General features: G+C 43.1%; 1 pseudogene; it reads left to right on the forward strand.

Annotated features, from left to right (window-relative positions):
* Positions 1-1339: 1339 nt before the first annotated feature.
* On the forward strand, positions 1340-12955 carry LOC124034883 (annotated as a pseudogene).
* Positions 12956-13290: the final 335 nt, after the last annotated feature.

A 13290-nucleotide genomic window follows, 5' to 3' on the forward strand; every position in this document is an offset into this window, starting at 1 on the left:
CAGCTCGCCGCTGTGTGCCAGAGGAGATGTCTACTGCTCTGCAGGATGTTTCAAGGATGGGGTCCAACAACGCAACAAGAGGCAATCTGTGTGCAGGAGATCTTCACCTCAAACTTCTTTCGAAGAGGGTGCTGTTCCTTGGCAACACTATAGACAACACTATGCACAACCAAAGGCTCTTTTAAGAGTCATCCACATTACAATAAGAGTATTCTTCCATTTACTTAGTGATGTCAACTGCAGTTATTACATTCCCAGTTTCTCTCCCTTTGATTTCTACTTCTCAGGTGTGGATACTGTTTAGGTAAGGGTGTAATGCCAAAACAAAAACAGGCTATTTTAAGTCGCCCATATTGAAAACAATTAGAACAATTAGACACCCTTATAACCTACACACTCATGTATCAATCTGCTTGATGGATTGTGTTGTGCAGTAAGCAGGCTCAGGTGTATACCTGGCTCCTTCCACCTTCAAAGAATAGGTAAGAGAGCCAACCTTGGAGAATAGTAAGACACTTCCTTATTTCTATAACTACTCAATATTCTTTGTCCTTGTGTGTCTGTGTGTAACAGTATAGCTTCCCATCCATCTCCTCGCCCCAACCTGGGCTCAAACCAGGGACCCTCTGCACACATCAACAGTCACCCTCGAAGCATTGTTACCCATCGCTTCACAAAAGCCGCAGCCCTTGCAGAGCAAGGGGAACCACTACTTCAAGGTCTCAGAGCAAGTGATGTCACCGATTGAAACTCTATTAGCGCTCCCCACCGCTAACTAGCTAGCCATTTCACATCGGTTACATGTGCATGTTTTTCAGCATAAAGTACTCTGCAGCCACTTAGTGTGGACACCAGGTGAGGCCAAACACACACATTCCTGTTGAACACTGTCAATTTAACTACCTTATTTTCTCAATACGTCTTTCCCTTCACTTCTTCCCTCTCTCCCCCCTTCTCCCTAAATCCTCTTAAGTGATATCAGCTGTGTCTGTGAACCCTTCCCGCATCTGAACTGGCTACACAGAAGGCACAGCATGATCAGAGTTGAGGTCACTTGGTCGGGTCAACAGGAACTATTATTAAAGAGATGCTTTACATTGACATAGAGATGTAGTAGTCCCAGAATTAATGATCCAAGGTCTGTTTTGCAATTCACCTCTAGATGATTATGATGACTGACAGTAAGAATAAATTTAAAAAACACAAGGCTTAAACATGCAAGCTGTCTGTCTCATCTGCAGTTATGTTTTGATGTGAAAGAGGATGCCAACCCCCAGTCCTGTCATCACTGCAGGCTTGCTTCTGAAGCTAAACAGTGTTGGTCCTGGTCAGTTCCTGGATGGGAGACCAGATGGTGTTGGAGGGTCAGTAGGAGGAACACTTTCCTCTGGTCTAAAAAATATCCCAATGCTGAAGGGTTCCATCTTTCGGATGGGACGTTAAATGGGTGTCCTGCCTCTCTGAGGTCATTAAAGATCCCATGGCACTTATCGTAAGAGTAGGGGTGGTAACCCCGGTGTCCTGGCTAAATTCCCAATCTGACCCTCAAACCATCACGGTCACCTAATAATCCCCTGTTTACTATTGGCTCATTAATCCCCCTCCTCTCCCCTGTAACTATTCCCCAGGTCATTGCTGCAAATTAGAACGTGTTCTCAGTCAACTTACCTGGTAAAATAACATAAATAAAATCACCTCACCCATTCTTAAGATAACCTTCAAGCCGACTGGGAGCCCAAGGCTGGTTAGGAGACACCACTGGAGACACTATGTAATTGTAATGAACTGGAAGAATATTAGGGTAGCACAGTGATTCATTAATGATATGCTTTCTTCTCTGTTCTTACCCCTTTCCCTTTCTGTCTTTTACATGTCTATCGCCACCTCTCTCTTCCTGTTTTTATTATTATACAATAGTTTCGTCCAGTGTAGGCCGTCATTGTAAATAAGAATTTGTTCTTAACTGACTTGCCTAGTAAAAAATAAATGGTTTCAGCTGCTGATTTTCAGTTCTGTTTAAGTAGTCAGGGACACTCCCATTCTGACGAAGCTAACCACGAGATGGAAGCATTGCAACCTTTTGAGTTGCCTGACAGCAATGGATAATGTCTTGGCTTGTGTTTATATAAGCTAGACTAGGGGCCCAGATTCACAAAACACTTATTACGCAAAAACTTGAAGCTGCTTATTAAGAAATGAAAAAAAGTTCATAAGTGCAATTCCTCAACAGTATCTTAAGATTTTATGTCCTTAAATATCCATCTTCTTACAAATCATCCTAAAATGTTTGTTGCTAGGCAACCAATTTAGATAGCTATCTAGCTAGCAATGGCAATCATGTTTGCATATTTCCTACTTAGATTACGGTTCTGAAACATGTTCTTGGGTTTAAAATAGTCAATACTGAAACGTTCAGATGTTTGTGAGTGAATTAAACATGTTCAATTGCTTCCATGAGCTTATTCTCTCACTGCCCAGAGTTTAATTTGTAAACTTGGAAAAGAGAGAACAATCTCACATAACCAAGTGCTGATTTTGCTGGCACACACAACTCATTCAGTAGAGCAGCAATGATGGCCTATACACATACATGAGGGAACTGTTGAGGTTAGATGTCTTTTTGGCCAGTGTTTCCTACTCATTTCAAATATACTTAATTGTCCTCTCTTTTGTAGCTATGTTCTTGTTTTTACTGGTCACACCTCTTAACAAGTCTGACTGAGAACACATTTTCATTTACAGCAACAACCTGGGGAGAGGGGGATGAATGAGTCAATTATAAGCTGTTGATTATGGTATGAGTGACAGCTTGGGAATTTAGACAGGACACCAGGGTTAACACCCCTACAATAAGTGCCATGTGATCTGTAGTGACCACAGAGAGTTAGGACACACATTTAACAACCCATCGGAACAACAGCACTCTACACAGGGTTTTTTTTTTTTTTACTTTAGGAAAGAGTGCCTCCTACTGGCCCACCAACACCACTTCCAACAGCATCTAGTCTCCCATCCAGGGACCAACCCTGCTTAGCTTCAGAAGCAAGCCAGCAGTGGGATGCAGGGTGGTATGCTGCTGGCTATCAATTGCTGAAACCAGCACCTATATTTAAGCCTTGCAATTTTTATTTCATGGTACAGCATTTTTATAAATGTGTAAAAGTATAAATGTAACAATTTGATTTGACTGAGTTACAGTTCATTTTACTGAGTTACAGTTAATTCCTACCGGTGTGCGTATGACGTTGGTAGGATTGTTTGATAAATCAGACTATTACTATGCATACGACCATTCTAAATTCAGTTTGGAAGTAGTATTTTAAAATAATTTCTACTCTATTTATAAATGAGGCCTCCGGTGATTAGAATTTAGGCAATCACTGAACTGATCAGTTGGTCTGGTGTGGTGCCTATTTGGAACAAAATCCTGCAGTACCTGCGGCACTCCAAGGACAGGGTGGCCTATCCCTGGGCTACACTCTTATTATATTATAGTCTCAAAGTAGTACTGATCTATGATCTGTTTTGTCACTTTAAATCATAATCAATAAGAGGGGGGATCTGATCCTAGATCAGCACGCCAACTGAGATGCTTTATGAATACGAGCCCTGAAGTGAGGACTGTACGCAGAGAACTACACTACATGACCAAAAGTTTGTGGACACTTGCTCGTCGAACATCTCATTCCAAAATCATCGTCATTAATATGGAATTGGCCCCCCCTTGCTGCGTTAACAGACTTTCCACTAGATGTTGGAACATTGCTGCGGGGACTTGCTTCCATTCAGTCACGAGCATTAGTGAGGTCGGGCAATGATGTTGGGCTAATAGGCCTGAATCACAGTCGGTGTTCCAATTCATCCCAAAGGTTTTTGATGGAGTTGAGATCAGTGCTCTGTGCAGGCCAGTCAAGTTTTCCACACTGGGTTAAACCAATGTTGGTTTAAACCCCAGTTTTACACTAGCAAGTAGTGGTTGAGGGCTCAACCCTTGTAGAAAAGACTGGAAGGGAAAATGACTTGAGGTTTGTGTACTGCGCAGCATGCATCTGCTACATGCTCGATGACTGGACATCAAGAAGGCCATCGACTACATTAAGAGAAGTATGGTAAGTTTGTTGTTTTACTTGGTCTCTTTCATCAAGCAACCTGCTGCACTGAGCCTCCTCAGTCTTTTCTACAAGGGTTCAGCCCTCAACCACTACTTGCTGGAGTGTAAAACTGGTTTAAACCAACATTGGTTTAACCCAGTGTTTATTTCTGTTGTAGTCAACACGTCATAGAGATAGACCTATATCAAGCATCTGTGTCAGTGGTTCTTTTGAAGGTGTATTGGATTTTTAAAAATTTTACCTTTATTTAACTAGGCAAGTCAGTTGAGAACAAATTCTTATTTTCAATGACGGCCTAGGAACAGTGGGTTAACTGCCTGTTCAGGGGCAGAACAACAGATTTGTACCTTGTCAGCTCGGGGGTTTGAACTTGTAACCTTCCGGTTACTAGTCCAACGCCTGACCCTTTACAGTCAAAGCCTTCAGAGAGAAACGGTTTACACAAGTCCTGAGTTTTATTACATTCTCACTTTATCCTCCCCTCCAAGTCACAAGGGGATGGTGAGATGGAGGTGATGAGACCAGACACCATTGTGTCCTGCTGGACCTCATAATAGTGATTGTTTCCTCTGTGATATCCCCTGCTTTCCCATCTCTGTAATCTAACAAAAAAATATATATAGTAAAGTCTGGAGGGCAGGCAGCGGTATTCCTGTCTGGGTGGCTGTAATGGATTACATTGACCTGTGTGTGTGTTTTGGGGCCATGCAGTTGGCTGGTGTGACATGGAGACACGGAGGCAGTCAAGAAGCCCATGCAGCGCTGGTCCTAAGCTCTGGGGGTTTTCTCAGACGCCTATAAATCGAGGATATGATCCAGACGGGAGGGAAGGCCTCTAATCCTCTTGCTGCCAAATTTGGTGGGCTTTTAACCCCCTGGGGCGGGGCCCTACAGTAAACATTACTACTTTCAACATTGTTACTTCCTCATTGTTATTGTCGCCAATGTTGGTCTGCCTCATTAAGCATGTGTATGAAGTGCGGTTTAGTATAGTTAGCAAGCAGCACTGTGGACACGTGGCCGTGGATTGCTCCACGTGGGCATTGATTGAGCAGCTTGTGTCCCGATCTCGCCTTTCCTCATAGATCACATACAGTGCCTTGCGAAAGTATTCGGCCCCCTTGAACTTTGCGACCTTTTGCCACATTTCAGGCTTCAAACATAAAGATAAAACTGTATTTTTTTGTGAAGAATCAACAACAAGTGGGACACAATCATGAAGTGGAACGACATTTATTGGATATTTCAAACTTTTTTAACAAATCAAAACTGAAAAATTGGGCGTGCAAAATTATTCAGCCCCCTTAAGTTAATAATTTGTAGCACCACCTTTTGCTGCGATTACAGCTGTAAGTCGCTTGGGGTATGTCTATCAGTTTTGCACATCGAGAGACTGAAATTTTTTCCCATTCCTTGCAAAACAGCTCGAACTCAGTGAGGTTGGATGGAGAGCATTTGTGAACAGCAGTTTTCAGTTCTTTCCACAGATTTTCGATTGGATTCAGGTCTGGACTTTGACTTGGCCATTCTAACACCTGGATATGTTTATTTTTGAACCATTCCATTGTAGATTTTGCTTTATGTTTTGGATCATTGTCTTGTTGGAAGACAAATCTCCGTCCCAGTCTCAGGTCTTTTGCAGACTCCATCAGGTTTTCTTCCAGAATGGTCCTGTATTTGGCTCCATCCATCTTCCCATCAATTTTAACCATCTTCCCTGTCCCTGCTGAAGAAAATCAGGCCCAAACCATGATGCTGCCACCACCATGTTTGACAGTGGGGATGGTGTGTTCAGGGTGATTAGCTGTGTTGCTTTTACACCAAACTTAACATTTTGCATTGTTGCCAAAAAGTTCGATTTTGGTTTCATCTGACCAGAGCACCTTCTTCAACATGTTTGGTGTGTCTCCCAGGTGGCTTGTGGCAAACTTTAAATGACACTTTTTATGGATATCTTTAAGAAATGGCTTTCTTCTTGCCACTCTTCCATAAAGGCCAGATTTGTGCAATATACGACTGATTGTTGTCCTATGGATAGAGTCTCCCACCTCAGCTGTAGATCTCTGCAGTTCATCCAGAGTGATAATGGGCCTCTTGGCTGCATCTCTGATCAGTCTTCTCCTTGTATGAGCTGAAAGTTTAGAGGGACTGCCAGGTCTTGGTAGATTTGCAGTGGTCTGATACTCCTTCCATTTCAATATTATCACTTGCACAGTGCTCCTTGGGATGTTTAAAGCTTGGGAAATCTTTTTGTATCCAAATCCGGCTTTAAACTTCTTCACAACAGTATCTCGGACCTGCCTGGTGTGTTCCTTGTTTTTCATGATGCTCTCTGCGCTTTTAACAGACCTCTGAGACTATCACAGAGCAGGTGCATTTATACGGAGACTTGATTACACACAGGTGGATTGTATTTATCATCATTAGTCATTTAGGTCAACATTGGATCATTCAGAGATCCTCACTGAACTTCTGGAGAGAGTTTGCTGCACTGAAAGTAAAGGGGCTGAATAATTTTGCACGCCCAATTTTTCAGTTTTTGATTTGTTAAAAAAGTTAGAAATATCCAATAAATGTCGTTCCACTTCATGATTGTGTCCCACTTGTTGTTGATTCTTCACAAAAAAATACAGTTTTATATCTTTGTTTGAAGCCTGAAATGTGGCAAAAGGTCGCAAAGTTCAAGGGGGCCGAATACTTTGGCAAGGCACTGTATGTCCCCCCATCTTCAAGTTATTATACGGTTTCAGTGATGGGTATCTATCCCTCACATGGTCCTATGTTTGCCTAATAATCTGAATGTTGTTTTTGCTTCCTTCCTGGCATTGGCCAGGAGGCTGGATTGGAATCCCATGGCGAGTATGGCAGGCAGCACCCGGGATTGATTAATATGGGTCTAGAGCGGGATTAGCCATTAGCCCAAAACCTTACTAGAACAAATATCCTCTTAATTCCTTCCAATTAAGCCCTATTATTCCAGGGAATCCCCCGGGGTTAGCTAAGCTACTGCACAGAGAGATTTGTGTAATGAAACCATGGGACGTTACACAAAGCATTTTTATTCAAGTTAAGAAAAAAATGTGGATATTATAACCTTTATTTAACCCTGGGGGGGACTTGATTATTAATATTATCTCAAATAGCTAGGTACATACACCTAACTATCTGCCGAGTGCAAGGTTCTCCCTCATTGTTAGCGGCCTCCACACAGAGCTGCTGCCGTGGCAGATTTATACGCCGCCTCCGCAACTTCCCCCACAAGTACACCTCTGCAGTTGGGAAGTGATCCAAACGCTCGGATGCTAATGTTGTGACAGTTGAAAAGGAAAACTGGTGATTGATAGTGGTGCTGTGCCGGTGGCTGATAACCCCTGTCATTAAGCAGTCTGTCTGTCTGTCTGTCTGTCTGTCTGTCTGTCTGTCTGTCTGTCTGTCTGTCTGTCTGTCTGTCTGTCAGGTGGGTCCATATTCTGTGCCGTCGCCGCCCTGTGTCTGATAGGCAAATTAGAGGAGATGTTCAGCGAGAGTGAGCTGAACAGGATACGCCGCTGGTGCATGAGACAGCAGAACGGCTTCCACGACCGCCCCAACAAGTCCGCCGACACGTGCTACTCCTTCTGGGTGGGCGCCACACTCTAGGTCACGGGAACTGGGCTGGAACCTCCGCGGATATTTCAGTGTACACTCACTTTATGGTTCATTAATGCTGCTTTATTTGAGAAAGGTCCAGTAAATGAATCAAATATGTTCGTTAGTATGCATTGACTTTCATTTAGCAGGCCGTACTTCCCCAGGCCGTACTTCAACCCATTACACTTATACGGAAGCCCAGCCTAAAACCCCAAAGAGCAAGCAATGCAAATGTAGCACAGTAGCTAGAAAATACTCTGTAGAAAGGCAGAAACCTAGGAAGAAACCTTGGTTCCTAGAGAGGAAGTTGTAAGTTGGCTTTTCATAGCCAAACATTCAGAGGTCGAGACAGCAGGTATGAGAGGGAGGGAGATGAAAACAGCGAAAAAGCAGGTCAGGGACAAGATAGCACGTCCTGTGAACAGGTCAGAGAATGCGTGATCAGAGTGGGAACAGGCTGATTGGCTGAAGCTGGGAGTGATCGATAACTCTCACGTGAGGGGGAGAACTAGACTAGGCGGCGCCAGCCAGACATAAACAAACATACACTCTGGAAAATAGTCCTACAGCGCCTTCGGCAGGGAAATTCATAACACTGTGCATTTAATGGGACTGGGTGGCATGATCTTACGGTATAGGAGCTCTTACTAAAGGGGTTTGTAATCGAGATGGTAACTTTTGCTGCCTGACCACTCATGTTTAGCCAACTGCACAGCGGTCACTGTGCAATGGAGATTATGGAACCGGAGAATATACAGGAGTCTTGAGAATTGATCCCTAGATACACAAGTGGATATTGATAGCGTTATATGAACGAACGCTTCCAGACTGTCCATTGTAAATTGTCTTTCTAGGTCCATGTGTTAGTGTAATGGTTAGTTACTACCTGTGCATCTGAAGATTGTGGGTTTGCCTCAGAGGACACATTTTGACATTTTTTGTTTGTTTATACTTTTGTCAGCCCCCTCACAACAGACACTTATTTTCATTTATTAGGTGGTTCTTAAAATAGCCTTGGGGTTCGTGGAGAAGCAGGCAAGTGGCATTGAGTGTGATGTGTAGCTCAGTTGGTAGAGTATGGCAGTTGCTAAGCCAGGGTTGTGGGTTCGATTCCCATGTGGGACCGGTATGTAAATGTATGTCCTCACTACTGTAAGTTGCTCTGTAGAAGAGTGACTGCTAAATGACCCCAAAACATGTTACTACTGCATATGTTGCTAGAGGAGAGATCCTACTCTTAAGGAAAGGGTTGTGCTCTCATCTGTGAGATGCATTCCATCCCTATGGTATTGTGGGCATGTGCCTGTCATGGAGAAATGCAAACAGCAGCTGGTTGACAGAGTGCTGGGCCATGAAACAAAAGCTTATGATGGTTTTTAACAGTGCATCGTTTCTAAAACGGCTGAAGAATTCAGTGGTGTTTCCCAAAACACCACGTATTTGCAATAAATAAGTGCTTCGTTAGAGCATGTGTCGATACTGATGGGATCGAAAGGCAGTGCTGGTCTCGGGTCAGCGTTCTCCATTCAAATCTTACCTTAACATTAGATACTGACGACAGATCAGCTCCTAGAGAGAAATGATCACCTATGGCTGCAAATATTGAAGCGGCTTATTCTAATGCTTAGGCTATGTACATTGATATTTATATTTTAATGCAGTCATCTCGGTTTTCATTTGAAGCATATTTTTACCCTTTGCTTGTTTATAACGATGGCAAAGACATTGGCAACTTTGTATTGTAGTCAACTTTGTTCTGAATTTATCGGCAGTCACAGATGCAGATCAGCAACTTGATTCTATGTTTAGCTGAGATCTTCTGTGTATAAAGCGCAAAAAAAGCATTTAACGACCCAGTTAGCGTTCTACGATGGGTCTGAGGCAGTCGGTAAATGACAAGTGTTTTCAAGTGTAACTGTAGTCACGATGGTTTTGGGAAACAGCTCAGAGATTTAACGATGCGCCTATGAATGTTCTGACGATAAACTTTGCCTTAAGATCAGTGCTCAACTTGGGCCGGAGCTGTCCGGAGAGCCCACTTCAAATTTTAAAGGAACTGCATAGCAGCTCCTCCATAAAACAAAGTGACCTATTATCAGCCCGGATTTACACAGAGTCGAGAAAAGGTTGATCAAAGCGGAATGAAGGCGGGATTTGCATTCATAGGCTGTTTGAAAATGTTTGAATCCTAAGCATCCTGCATACACATTGTTTGAAGTACAATAGACCAACATAGCTGTAGTAGGTCAAAGTTGTGCGCTGGAAAACCTTGGCAGAGCATGGGTGGTGTAGGCATTGCGGCGCTCTTGAATTTTCTTTCAGACCAACCCCTCCTTCTCACTTAAAACTTTTTTTTATTTAGTAAAAGCTCTGTAGAGGTGTGCTCTAGCTCTAAGGTGTCATAGTGATCCCCCCCCCCTGGCCTAATTCCAACCTCTCCTCTTTTTAGCTCCTAGACGTCTTTCGGTATACTAATTTTGAGATGAACCTGGAACTACATCCTGTCCACTCAGGACCATTTGGTGGGCGGCTTCACTAAATGACCAGACAGTCATCCAGGTAAAGTTACTCTGGCTCTGTACAGATGTAGATGGGGTGGGAGGGAGTGTTGGCCTTTGTCAATGGAAAACGCCCAGTAAGCCAATAGCCAGGGGCAGGGATGTCTAATTTATGAGGACACATGGGAAGGAACAGGCCTCACGTTAAAGGAACTGTTTGGTTGAATTGGTTCTCAGGTCATTTAGATGGAGGGGAATGAGAATAAAGAAGGAACAATATGAGAGAACTATCACACAAAAGTATTGTTAGAGTGCATGCAGTGAAGTGTAATAGTTGTTTTAAAATTATTTTGTGTAATATTTCAGTTAAATATTTCAGTTAAAAGAATGTATGTCATCATGGAAGACATGCACTGAATGTACAAAACATTATGAACGACTGTTCTTTCCATGACAGACTGACCAGGTGAAAGCTATGATCCCTTATTGATGTCACTTGTGAAATCCACTTCAATCAGTGTCGATGAAGGAGAGGCGACAGGAAGGATTTTTAAGCCTTGAGATTGTGTGTGTGTGCCGTTCAGAGGGTGAATGGGCAAGACAAAATATTTAACTGGCTCTGAACAGGGTATGGTAGTAGGTGCTAGGCGCACCTGTTGGTGTCAAGAACTGTAACGCTGCTGGGTTTTTCATACTCAACAGTTTTCTGTGTGTTTCAAGAATGGTCCACCACAGTCCATGCCTACAACAAATTGGGGGGGAGACGAAAGTCAATAAAATTCCGCAGAATTTTCAAAGAAGTCAGGCACAGGAGAGCAAAAACTGATTTACAACGGTGCAGGTTAATAAACAAAACCACCGTAAACAGAACAATAAATCAATGGGTAAACAAAACCCGTTTACACACCAGCATAACGTGCACAAGCACTACAATAAATAATTCCGGACAAGGACATGGGGGGAACAGAGGGTTAAATACACACAGGTGTGTGGGAAGACAAGACAATACAAATGGAAAGTGAAAGGTGGATCGGCGATGGCTAGAAGACCGGTGACGTCGACTTCCGAACGCCACCGGAACAAGGAGAGGGACCGACTTCGGTGGAAGTCGTGACATTTTTTCATAACAAGTGGTCCATAGTGACAGTTATTGATGCATGCAATTTAATCCTGTTTTGACAGCACTTTAGAGTTGCTCTCTCTTAAAACCATATCTTAGTTATTTCATGATATTTTTGGGGGGTCTGTACAGCCATCAGGTGGAGCCACTAATTCATGTCGGGCAAATGTGAGGTTGTTAAAGGAGCTGTGAACCTTGTCTTCTATATGATTTTTAAAAGTCCCCTAGTCACATTTCAGTCTGACTACATTGCAGGTACCTGCTAGATCTCACAAAGGTGTTAAACCTGACGAAGATCCGTTTGGGATCGAAGTATTGTCAAAGCGGTGAATTTGGAGCGTAAACAGTGTGCAGGCCTTCCTGTTATTTACAAACATACAGATAACCACATCTTATGCTATAGCAATCGGACGCCTGACTGCGCAGTTGATGACATAGCGTCCAACCATTAGTTGATTTAAAGCAACGTCAGCAATGCAATTGAACGTGGAATGTGACCGAAGCCACAGTGCCCTTTCAGTGTGGGTGCTGGGGCATGTCACTTGGCTGACCTACCTTCCTCTCTCTTCTGGTCCTCGTGTCTGTTCCAGACCCGCTGCACGCCTACTTTGGGATCTGCTGCCTGTCATTGATAGGGGAGGCCAACCTGCAGCAAGTTCACACCGCCCTGAACATGAGCGAGAGAGCCTTTGAGTATCTGCAGCATCTGCACCAGATGTGGAGAGACGCCTGAAGCTGACAGCAGCAGGCCTCCCACAACCACACCCCAGCCTCCAAGTACTGCCACCATACTCCCTAAGCCATGTGCAGCAGTTCCCTCTGTTACCTTAGAAATAGAAACGATATTGGGTCTCACTGAAACAGGGGGGAAAGGTGAATAAATAATTTATTGGGCCCATCAATAATTGAGCTCAAACTGGCGGAGTAGATGCTCAGGCCGGGCGAGCGCTAATTCTGCTTAGTGTCTTTCAAGACAGATTCAGTGTTACAATGAAATGCTTTGTAGATACTGTATTTATTTCCATTCCTCTGAGACACATACTCTTTAAAAGACTGAAATTCTAGCTGCTAGAAACACCGTAGGTTCTCCGCTACATTCTCAAAAGATCTTTAAGACTGTTTGCCTTGTATTGCGTGTTGTTGTTTTTTGGTCAAAATGTTTTTGTCAGAAACCAACATGGTCACTCCACCGATCAAGCCTCTTGTGTTTGTCCAGGATAAGTTGTTTTTTAGCATCTGTGTATTTTGTTAACCTGTGTAGCTGGCTTCCAGTAATATTTTGGGGCTATGGCAGTTTTCTGTACTCCTTGGCTGACAAGTCACGAGACCACTCCCTCAAACTTCATTCCTTTCTCTGAAATGTTCTTCACACAGCAAAAACTGGGCTCTCTAACCTGAGGGGCCTTTACAGTATGGATTTGCCTGTCGCTGCAGATGTGTTATTGGGTCAAAAGACACATGAATGTTTGTCTTGACATGAACTGTACAGATTTGATTTCTTCTATACATTATAGAAATATTGAGTGTAGATATTATGTAAATGTCACCTCTATCATGCAAGTGCTCAATCTTATCACTGCTATTTCAGTGAGGTAGGTGGATTTGATATGCAATGTTATGTGAAATAAATAATAGCATATTCTCTGTATCATGTCAAATCAACTAAACTTGTGCTAAAACTGGCTTGGAAGTGCATATTTATGTGAAACATGCCTGCCTTTTCATTTGTGCAGAGTGTGAGTTAGAAAATAGCCTGTTTATGTTTCAGTTTAAAGAAACAGTAAATTGTCATCAGAGGTTGTTTAGTCTTGGATCTAATCAAGGAGATTGTCCTTGGGGTCTGCAGTTTGCTGGTTTGCCAGTCATCAGTTAGTTTATCCACTCACCACTTTAATCAGCATCTCATGAAATCCAGCATCCCTCCCCTATC

Source organism: Oncorhynchus gorbuscha, linkage group LG05, assembly GCF_021184085.1.
Source record: "Oncorhynchus gorbuscha isolate QuinsamMale2020 ecotype Even-year linkage group LG05, OgorEven_v1.0, whole genome shotgun sequence".
In the NCBI taxonomy this organism is placed as follows: Eukaryota; Metazoa; Chordata; class Actinopteri; order Salmoniformes; family Salmonidae; genus Oncorhynchus; species Oncorhynchus gorbuscha.